Below are 11649 nucleotides of genomic sequence, written 5' to 3'. Positions count from 1 at the left end.
AAATCCAAGTGGGTCAAGAAGGTTCGCATTTGGTGATTGAAAGTTCAACGAGAAGTTGACATGAGATGGAAAATCCAAGTGGGTCAAAGGTTGACTAGACACTTGATAAAGAAGTCCCAATAGGTTACGGTTGATCGAATATTGGGCAACGAAACTCTAGACTAGGGTTAAGTGAGTTAGGGTTGGACAATCGATTAGGTAATCAATTAGGCCAAAGCCAATCGATCGGGGGGCTGTTCTCATGAGAACAGAGAGACATTGAATCGATTGGCTAATCGATTTAGCCCTCTTCAATCGATTGGGTAGTGGAGTTTTTCAAGAAGCACAGTGTTTTACTATGCTGAATTGATTGGGAAAGTGCCTAATCGATTGAGAGAAGCTCGCGACAAATAGTAGACTTTTGAATCAATCAAGTGATCAATTAAGCCACGTGAATCGATCAGGTGATCAATTGGAGAAGTTCGCGAGCGAACAGTGAGCTTCTGAATTGATTGACTAATTAATTGAGAGAAGAAAAGAGCCGTTGCGAGGTTTGAACGACTGGATTTGCTTGGATTTGATGTCGCAATTGATTAGGAACCTTAATATGCAGAATATAAAGGCGTTCAGAGATTCAAATTATCACTTCTTCTCCTCAATTCGTTGTTGGTTCTTGGACGATTCAGGGTGAAGTGTTGTTGCACTTTCGAGCCTACAAGAGACATTTCCAAGCAAGAAGAAAGCAAGCAAGGTTCTCATTGTATATGTGTATTTATTTTCTTGTTCTTACTGTATTTTTCTTTCTGTGAGCATGTACAAGGTTTCTCCACCTTCGGATTATTTCCGAGAAGAAGTGATTTTCATAGTGGAGTGTGTACACTATGTGAATCTTTGGATTAGTTACCTTAAGGAGGTGAATACCAAGTAAATTCAGTTGTTAACATTGTTTTGAGTTTTTCTGCCGCAACAAATCAACAAGATGAAGCGATTGGAGCTAATCACCCCCTCTAGCTCTTGGAGTGTCCTAACATAAACAATTAAATATTTGTTGGTAGATTTACATAGAATACTTATTGGCAAAATCTTTATTTTTTTAAAGCAAAATGATCAATGGAAACTAGTCAAGTTTATATTGAATACAACATTTAATAATCTTAAATGGGGAGTTTTTTAAAAAAATTTATACCAAATAATCCTGTCTGAAAGCTAGGGAGATGACGTGTTGGCTCTAGTGGATGGTTTGTTAACTGGCGGAAGACTTCTTTTGTAGGATCGAAAAGAATTTAGATATCTCCACAATGACATGATATTGTCCACTTTGGGCCTAAGCCCTCATGGTTTTGCACTTGGGCTCTACCCAAAAGGTCTTATGCCAATGGAGATATCATCCATCCTTTTAACCTCATGATCTTTCTCATGTGTTTTCAATGTGGGATTATGTTTGCAACCTTGCAGCCCCAACAATCCCCCCCTCAAACAAAGGACCACAGGCTTCCCACATCTGATCCTCGACCCACCAAGTCTTCCTGCCCCTCGGTCCACCCGACCTACTAGGATTTCCTTGCCTAGCCGCAACTAGGACTTCCTGCCTGGTGTCTGGTCCTCTTGATCCGAACATAAGAGCCCCCACTTTCTTTGTTTGAGGTCAATATTGTACTCATATGGCTTAATCAGACCATAGCTCTTGTGCACAGTCGGCGATTAAACCTTCTGGCAGTCCGGGCTCTTATATCAATTGTAGGATCGAAAAAAATTTAGATATCTCCACAATGACATGATATTGTCCACTTTGGGTCTAAGTCCTCATGGTTTTACTCTTGGGCTCTATCCAAAAGGTCTCATGCTAATGGAGATATTATCCATCCTTTTAACCCCATGATCTTTCCCATGTGTTTTCAATGTGGGACTATGTTTGCAACCTTGCAACCCCAACATCTTTAACCGACAATGGATCTCCTTAATGATCCTGCACACAATTCGACAATCAAATAAAGCGTTAGTGACCAAAAACTAGGGAGAGGGTCCTTAGCCAAGCCCTCCGAGCTCACGTTAGTATGTTTTCTGGCAAGTGGATGAAGAAGGGCGGTGGAGGATATGCGCGAGAGAAAGGTTTAGATGATGTCAATTGCGTAACTTGCCAACGGAGATGACCCCCGTTATATACCACCTCTCACAACCTTCGTGATCGTGAGGTGGCCCCTTGCGTGGGAGTTTATTAGGTGATGGAAAAAGTACAGTCTAGGTGCTTCGCAATAATAATCTGAGGAATCTTTTTTCTACCCATAGATGTACCTCTGTTGTCATTTATATTTTACATCATTATTGAGGCGGTTAAAGGAATATGCTGTCATGATTAGCTGCCTTATGAGAGACAATAATCTTTGAGGAAGACTTCAAAGGAATATTCTTCGATAAGTTCTAGTAAACTGTTATAATGTTGTTAGAAGTTGTCTGTTGAGTATATCTCTGTCGGTTCATAAGGCTGACCGCATTTATACCTACCTTTTTATTAATTTGCTTCATCGTGTGCTAAATATTGTAAAAATCTGTCCAGAGACTGATATGGTATCTAAAGTATGCCAAAAATCCATTTAAGGAGTCATATGATCAATTGTATATTAAAGCAACATTTAAGAGGCGATATGATATCAGGTAATCTTAAATCTGGCCAACCTTTACCCGGCAGGCCGTTCATGTCAAGCCACCAAAGGATAGCTACCTTTAAGCCTGGTCGACCTTTCCCCACTTGAGTGTATGTCAAGAGCTTTATGAGGCTAAGTGCCTTTGAGCCCGATCAGGCAGACACGGATAAACTTATGTTTGACCAGCCTTTATCCAGCCAATCATATATTAAGAGCTTTATGAGGCCAAGTGTTTTATACCTAGCCGACCTTTGCCCGACCGGGCACACATAAAAACCTTATGTTCTACCATTCTTTATTCGACTGATCGTATATTAAGAACTTTATAAGGCTAAGTGTCCTTAAGCCTACCCAGTCTTTGCCTAATTGTATATTAAAAACTTTATAAGGCTAAGCGTCCTTAAGCCCACTCGGTCTTTGCCCGACCGGGCGCACACAGAGAGCTTTATGTTCGATCGGCCTTTATCCAGTCGATCATATATTAAGAGTTTCATGAGGCTAAGAGTGCTAAGCCTGACCAGCCTGTACCCGGTTAGGCGTGCACATAAAGCATTATGTTAGACTGACCTTTATCTGACCGATCGTATATTGAGAACTTTGTGAGGCTAGTGTCTTTGAGCCTAGTCAGAATTTGCTCGGCCGAGCATATACAAGAACCTGAAGTACCTCGAGCCCGATCAACCTTTCATCCGGCCGTGCGAGTATAAAGAGTTTCAGAAGGCTTAAGTGCCTAGAGCTCGGACGACCTTTCATCCGACCGGGCTCCTTTGAACTCGGCCAACCATTTACTGACCGAGTGCATTATTTCTTTAACTTCAGAGTAAAACCCTAGAGTCCTTATATCTGACCAGGTTTATAGTCAGGCAGCCTTATCCGAGCGTCCTATTATAGGGTAGCACAAGAAAGATCCAAGAACTTTGAGGCTGGGTGATCAATAGAACTAGGTGTGGAATGCTCCTCTATCCTAACTTTAATTGTCACATCACCTTGACTTTGATTGTCACATCATCTCCTAGATCTGCTCGCTATAATCCGTATCACTAGCTTCCTCTTCAAGTCTAGTCGAAGGAGATGTAAGTGACTGATTGGACTCGAGTCTTATTTTTGCCCACTCACCTTCTCACTAGGGTCATTCGACAGTTCGTGCTCTTACTCATGCCTTGGACACTTAGTGATTTTTTCAAAAAACTACGTCTTGGTAGTTGATTACTTAGAAAAAAGGAAGTATCGAGGACTAGCGAAAAGGCATTTTAGCTATAAAATGCATCGCTTGTCATTTCCCTCATAAATGCTCATTTATGGGTGGGTGCACGTGGCACTACCACTCATTCTCTGTAACGTCTTCTAACATCCACCATTTCGTATAAGACAATGGCACATCCCACTTTATAAATCAATGATTCTCCCTAGTCATGTTGTTTCAATCTAATGGTGGCAATTAAACTTCTTGTTATAAAACCCTAAACGTTGTGGGTTCTTCACACTTCGTCCTTCCTTTTCTCTGGTTTATTTTCTCCAGCGACCTTCCTTCTTCCATTTATTTTCTCTGGCGACCTTCGTTCCTCTACATTCCTTCTTTCTCGAATCCCTGATAACCCAATAAGTTACTCGTCCTCTGTTTAAGTTTTGTTCTTCCATGGCCTAAGAATCTTTTGCCCCTTGGTATACCTCTACCTCTTTAAGCTTTGATACCTTTGATCGAGCCTACCTCTACTCCAGATATGAAATCCCTCATAGTTATCGTATCTGTCTTCCTTTCCTGAATGATTGTCCTCACATTCCTTCCGATAACCATATCACTTTCTTTTCCGTCCAATTAGTTGTCAGTCTGTGTTTCCCCAATCATCCTTTTTTATCGGAAGTAAGCTAATATTTCGACATCTCATTGCAATAATTTGTGTCGAATGCCTTTTGTTATATGTGTGGGATGTTTATGTTGTTTCATTTATTCAGAATTCCTCCTACTCCCTGCAATCTTTATCTTACCCCAAAAAAAAATCAGAACTCAAGGTTTTCCTCTTTTCCGAAAGAGGTATTCTTTAAGGAAATGTCATCCTCGAATTCTTCTTCATAGAGATGTCAAATCCTGCTACTTGGTCTGTCAATTGGTAATCCTCCTTTCCCCCTCTTCCTGACCCTATAAAACTTAAACATGATCTAATTTTCCTTTCCTATCTTCCCAAGCTAAGTAATCAACATTTTAGAATTCACAAGTGGTCACAAGAAGGCTTTTTTTACCTTTTGGTTTGAGCCCCATTCAAAAGAGACTACCCTGTCTCTTTGGTAAGTTTTGATAATTTTGATACTTACACTATTGCTAACTAAGGTGTTTTCTATTTTGTGTATTGAATGTTCTTCTTTTTTTTCCTTGATCAATGAATCATTTGACCTGAAAGAGGAGGAGATTCGTGCCAAGGAACAAGAGTTATTAGCTGAGCGGGGTTTACCATTACCCTCTTCTGACGAGGCCTCCAAAGATCGAGTGGTTGAGATGAGTACAACTGTTGCATCTATGGAGTTACCTTCAAATCCTTCCATGATAACTGTGAGCTCTCCTTCAGAGAAGGCATCCTCGCCAAAGAGAAAATGCAAGAAGCGCAAACTGACCCTTGCCCTTTCTCCTAAGAGGCAAACAATTTCCATTCAGGCGGATTTTGCTCAGGAAGATATACGAGAACAATCCCCTGAGCCGACCCTGTCCATCCTTTATCCTGTCCTCTCGACTCCTGCTTCCACCTAAACTCAAGAGGACATTTCTTTACCAAGTTGCTCTTCAAATCCCTTTTTTTTTCTATATCTCCTGGCACGAAGAATACCCTTGTCGCTCCGGAGTGTCCTCAACAATCATTAATCATCTTTTCTTTACCCTTTGCCCAAGTTTTGATTTCTCCAATATCTCTCCTCCATTCTACTCTCCCAATATTATTAGGAGGTTGTTTAATTGATGCTTAGACAAAGGCTAGAACTCATCTTAGCGAACTCACTCCCATAGAGTTAGCAGATGAGTTTTCATATGAGCAAACTAAGGTATCGTAATTTAATCAACTGTCTTTAACCTACTTTGAATGCTCATAACTATGTTTATCTTTCAGCGTTGGGCAATTATTACGAGTGTTGCTCAGCAATTGCATGATTTGGCTAAGGAAATGAATTGCTAAAGCAACAAACTTCCGAAGCAATTTCTACACGAGCCTCTGAGCGAACAATGAAATTATTTGCTCAACTTAAAGAGTCTTAAGAGCTGGCCGAGGCTAAGCGTGAGAAGGTGACCCAGTGGAAGACCACCCTAGGTACCTTTGAAGCTTAACTTCAATTAGAAACCAATCTTCAGGTGGAAATGAAGATGAAATTGGACAAACAAACTGTAGAGAATGTACAACTATGCTCTCAACTGCAGGAAGTGAAGTCTACATACACCGCTGAATGAGCTATCAAAGAATATGAACTAATGGCACAAACTGTCGAGCGGGATTCCCTATTATCGGATCTAATAACTGCCCAAATTGAACTAACAGCTGCCCAGGCGGAGTTGACAACCTATTGGGCTGGGGAAGATGAGCAGTTTGAAGCGAGAAAGAAAGCCCTTTATCAAACACACGAGTTCAATGTACCCATTGCCAACTCCATTTCCTAGGCGCTTTTTCTCGGGCCAGAAGGGGCAATGAAGCAGTTAAAAGAAGGCAGATATTTAGCTTCCGATCCCCTTGCTAGTTTTTTGGACCATAAGAGGATAACTCATACTATCTCATCTGGTATGCTTCCCAATTTATCTTAATTTTTCGTATTTTTCCTTATTTGTTTAACTAATAAATTGGTTCTTAATGTCTGTTGTATCTTTGTTGCATACTTAAGTCTTTCGTTAAACTCATCAAGCGTCTTTTCTGTAAAATTTGGTTGTGTGGGAACTCCTGTTTTTAATGTGTGTGCTATATTAAAGATAATCTAATTTCGTTTGGATGAAAACCCGGAAGAGTGAGGACAAAGTTGCTTAAGGTCGACCAGCCAGGCCAGGCGAACTACCATATGCAACATTCATTTGGCTAAAGACGTCAATTCTTATGATCAACCAAAATTGAAACTCGTTCAAGTTTATTTTTGCTCGGACTCAAGCCCTAAAAGAGAACCAACTACAACACGTATTTCTTATTTAGGTAAAGGTGCCTAGGATTGTTCAGAATTAGACCTGCTCAATATAAAATCTGTTCCCGGGTAAAAATCACTTGTGCAAATATGCTCCAGTTTTGCATGCCTCTAATGCAATAGTTTCCCAGGCAGACCATAAAAACTCATTTAAACTTAGGACTAGTCGTGCTTCCTAAACAATTACACAAAAAATCATGCTTGCTTCGATAGCTTGCCTCGATAAAAACATCGACGCTTTAAGCTAAGTGCCCATTGAATTAGTCACCGCAGAAGACTTTTTATTAGTGACACGTGTGTGCGTGTCATCATAAATGTACGACTTTTTATCTACCCATTACTTTATCTAACTATTCAATGGTTCACAGCTGATCCCACCTTTCCATTATTATGATCAGACGGTTTAACTCAAAAGGCCTTTTTGAAAAATCCTTAGAAAAAACTTTGTGAAAAAGAGAGAAAACCCTAAGGCTTTGCTTTCCTCCTCTTTTTCGTTGTTACACCTCCTTCATGGCTCATCTTCTTTCTTTTGTTTCCATAATCTTTTCTTTCAAAAATGGGTGAGAGTAATCAGTGGTATATGCAATGTTCTTCCAGCTCCACCATCGATGATGCTATGACCTCACCCTCAACTACGACCTTCCTACCCACATAGTTGTGCCTATTGAAGAAGACCGTCCTCATCCTCTTCCACTAGAGAGTATCGCCATCTTTAAAGAACAAGTTATATCAGGATTTTGTTTCCCCTTGCATCCTTTCTTTATCAATGTTAACCGATACTTCAACATTCCACTACATCAACTCATCTCTCAATCCTTTCGCATCTTGAGTGGTGTGGTCATCATTTTTCGTTTACTCAACATCCCTCTATCTTCTCATCTATTTCCCCATTATTTTCAAGCTCGCCCTAAGGCGATCTTATTTTACAGGGTGTCATCCCAAGAAGAATGGAGACACAAATATTTCATCATTAGTCTTCCAACTCCTTCGGCTTATCCCACAAACTGGCAACAAAATCTCCCTCTGATCCCTAAATTAGGTAATATCTAGTGAACCCGACTTTTCGTCAAGCTCTAGAAAAACTCAAGGGCTTGAAGCTTAGCTTACCTGAGTTAACCATAGAAGGTTTGCTATATGTTTTTGGGCTCACTTTAGTTGACCTTGAGCTAAGCGCTGCTTTTGGTAAGAAAAGATCCTTGTATTTCCTTAGCCATTTGTTATCCCTTAGCCAATTATTATAAAGATTTCTAATTGCTCACTTATTTAAAAAGTGGAGGCCATTATTCCAGCTTTTCTCTTTAAAAACACTTGACTAACAAAAGCAGCTTTAAATTAAATAGGCGAAAACCTACTGAAAGAACGTCAGCTTGAACGGGCCTCCACCTTTGTTGGTCTACTCCCTCTGGTAGAACCTTCCCGAGATTCTTCTTCCAGCTCCTCGGAATCGGATAGTCCTCTAGTCATTAAGCACAAAAAGCCACAAACAAAGGCTTCCGGCCCGGATATACCTGAGCAGCCCGTCACCAAAAGGTCTCCCCTGGCTTTGACCGAGATCTCTTTTACTCGAGGTAAAGAGCATGGGTCTCAAAAGCATAGTCATTCTCATTTTACAATTGATATGATGAGGTCATACCTTCTTATACCTATGTCTCATGTGATTCCCCCAGTTATCTGGCCCCTTGAGACAACGTCAACCCCTCTAACTACTCAGCCAATCCCACCACTAGACTTAAACGTTTCTTCAACTAGTCCCCGCTCCAAGCGAACTTCTTGTAGGAGATTGGCTGGCCATGTGTCTCAAGGATCAATACCCGATTAAAGTCCTGGGCCCAGGGGTGAGCATTCGGTTAATTCAGTCCATAAATTAATCGAATTAACTAAAAATTGATTTACTATTTGCTAAACGAATTGAATCAAAGTTTGACTAAAACCGAATTAATCAAATCAGTTATTTCGGTTAACACCAAATTAATTGAATTTGTTTAAAAAATAATAAAAAGAATTTATATAAAATTAATATTAAATTAACCGAATTAACTGAATGCTCACCCTTACTTGGGCCGGATGGACAAACCTTAGAATTTTTACCCGTCCAACCGGCTCCCATTCATTTACAATTGTCTGATATCCCTCTTGCTCCTCCTTCAAGGTCTACGTCTTCAACTGACTCCTCATGTCTTTTCTAGCTATCCCATGGGTTGTCATCTCAACAGGAAATAGACACTACTTCACCCTTACCTTATGGGATACTTAAGTTGAAGGGTCCATTAGCCGAGTCATGGGTGAAAGCATGTAAACAAGCATAAGAGACTACAGCTAACGAACACAACTGAAACGCTACCGTAGTAAGTCCATGATTTTTTTTTATCGTTGTTTTATTCAGCTTTATGCTTCAGGATTTAATTTGGGTCAATTGTTTGTGGATTTGGAAAGGGCCAACAAAGTTTTGAAGGGTCACATGGAAGAACTAGAGGCCACTTCCACAGCTCTCGGTAATGAGACGACCCACTTGTAGGGAAAAATAGAGGAGCAGACTGAGCTCATTTCTAGTATCGAGAAAACTCTGCAAGACTGCCATTGGTTACTGTAGTCTCAAGAGATGGACAAGCAGAATTTAAAGCTTTGGTTACAAGGCAGCGAATGCAAGCTTCAAGTGGAGAGAGCAATGAAAGATAAAGTCATTTCAGACTAGAAGAGCTAAGACTTACACATGCATCTAGATCCCCGAATTAACCCAGGAACTATCTACTAAGATTTTTTATGCTATTGAAGCAATAGGAGGAACTGAACGCCCGAGAAGACCAGCTAGAATCCCTGCGGGTCGAGTTAAACGCAGCAAAGGCTGAAGCAGACGCTGCCTGAGACGAGCTATCCACTTACCAAGCTAGGGAAAATGAACGCATCGAGGCATGAAGGAGAGCTTATCTCAATTCTATCGATTTTAAAAGAAAATTAGTTGCGATATTTTGGAACACTCGACTATGCAATGGGGGAAGTGATCCAACAACTGCCGGAGGGCGGTCATCTACCATCAGAACCTTCTTACCAGTTTATAAACCAACACCGACTTCTCAGAGAGCTCCCGGGGGACCTCTTGAGCAAAATTGATTAAAGTTTTTCATGCTAGATTTTATGACATATAACTATATATGATTATTGAACAGGACTGAAATTAAATATCTAAACATTTCTTAAATGTTGTTAACTGTTACTTGTCTCTTTGCGAATCTTTAGAACCACCAATACTTTTGATAAAAATAGATCCCACATATATTGGTTCACATAATAGGCTTGGCAAGGTAATGACACCGAGCAGAATAACCAGGTTGAGCAAACAACTTACATTGTAAGAACTTCCTAAGCTAAATGATATACCGGACGGACTAAGTGCTCTTAGCGAAATAATCAGACTGCCTATTTATAAACATTCTTCATAAGGAATTCTTGGACTGAATAATGAGCTGGATGAACATATAATGCCGAGCGAAATAAACAAACCAGATATTTATAAACAATCTTCATAATGAATTCTCGAACTGAATAATGAGCTAGACGAGTGCATAATGCTGAGCAAAACAAACAGATCGAATATATATAAACAATCTTCATAATGAATTCTTGAACTGAATAATGAGTTGGACGAGCACATAATGTCAACCGAAACAAATAGACTGAATATGTATAAACAATCTTCATAATAAATTCTCGGACTGAATAATGAACTGGATGAGCACATAATGCCGAGCGAAATAAATAGGCCAAATACTCATACTTGGGTTTAAATCCGTCACTCAGCTATGATATTTACTATTCAAGAGTTTATAGTGTTGGATCGAAGCGTTCGATAGAGGGGGGTGAATATCGATTAAAAATATTCAAGTGAGTAAATACGCAACGAAAAGAGTAAAATAAAAAGAATGACACAAGTAATTTTTTACTTGGTTCGAAGCCTATGTCAACTCCTACTCCAAGGCCTGCACATAAGGGTACTTTCGATGGACAATCACTAATAATTCGAAATATGGATTACAAAAGAAGTATAGGAATTATTAGAAAATAAAACAACCGACAATAAAAGAAAAACAAACAAGTTAGCAATTTGTCAGAGATTGTGAGTTGTGTTCATGACTCCAGCCTTGACCCTCCTTATATAGGAGATTCGGGGTGCCCAGAACCTTCAAGGCACCCTGAATATGACGTAGCTGAGCCAACCAGGGTACTCCATGTGGCGAAATAACGTTGCAGATAGAAATTCACCTCCGGGCGCCCGGAACCATCCCGAGCGCCCGGACCCTCATTTTCCAACAAATTCCTTCCTGCAAGAAAACGTTAGTCCGGAGAAAAATATAAGATATATATCCTACAAAACAGAGTATTAGCACAGTTAAAAATCAAACAGAATATTAATTAGATTCCGTCTCCTCGAGATCAGAATCTAGTCATGATCTCGACTTAGATATCCGAAATGGGTCTAAGTCGGATCGACGCCTAATGTTCTCTTCCCGGGAATGCGTCCTCACAGTCATTCCCCTCAAGTGACTTACCTCCACTTACCTGTCAGACATCCGGTCAGCCCTTCGACCAGTCTGGGCTTCGTGCCAACTATCCGGTCAACCCGTCGACCTAACTGGACTTCGTGTCAAACGTTCGGTCAGCCCGTCGACCCATTTGGACTTCATGCCAGCTATCCGGTCGGTCCGTCGACCTAGCTGGGCTTCTCCTGCACACTCGGTCAGAGTGTTAGATAACAACAAAACTAACTTAACCTATTTTGTGATTCATCAAAACTTGAGTTAGACCGTTAGTGCTAACCGTGTAATTACCCAATTTTCCCTATTTCAAGTTCTAAAAGTCCATAAAAATATTTGGAAATACTTTTAAAATATTC

This window comes from Zingiber officinale, chromosome 8A, assembly GCF_018446385.1.
Source record: "Zingiber officinale cultivar Zhangliang chromosome 8A, Zo_v1.1, whole genome shotgun sequence".
NCBI lineage: Eukaryota > Viridiplantae > Streptophyta > Magnoliopsida > Zingiberales > Zingiberaceae > Zingiber > Zingiber officinale.
The sequence above is the reverse complement of the archived record's forward strand: the minus strand, read 5'-3'. Positions refer to the sequence as shown.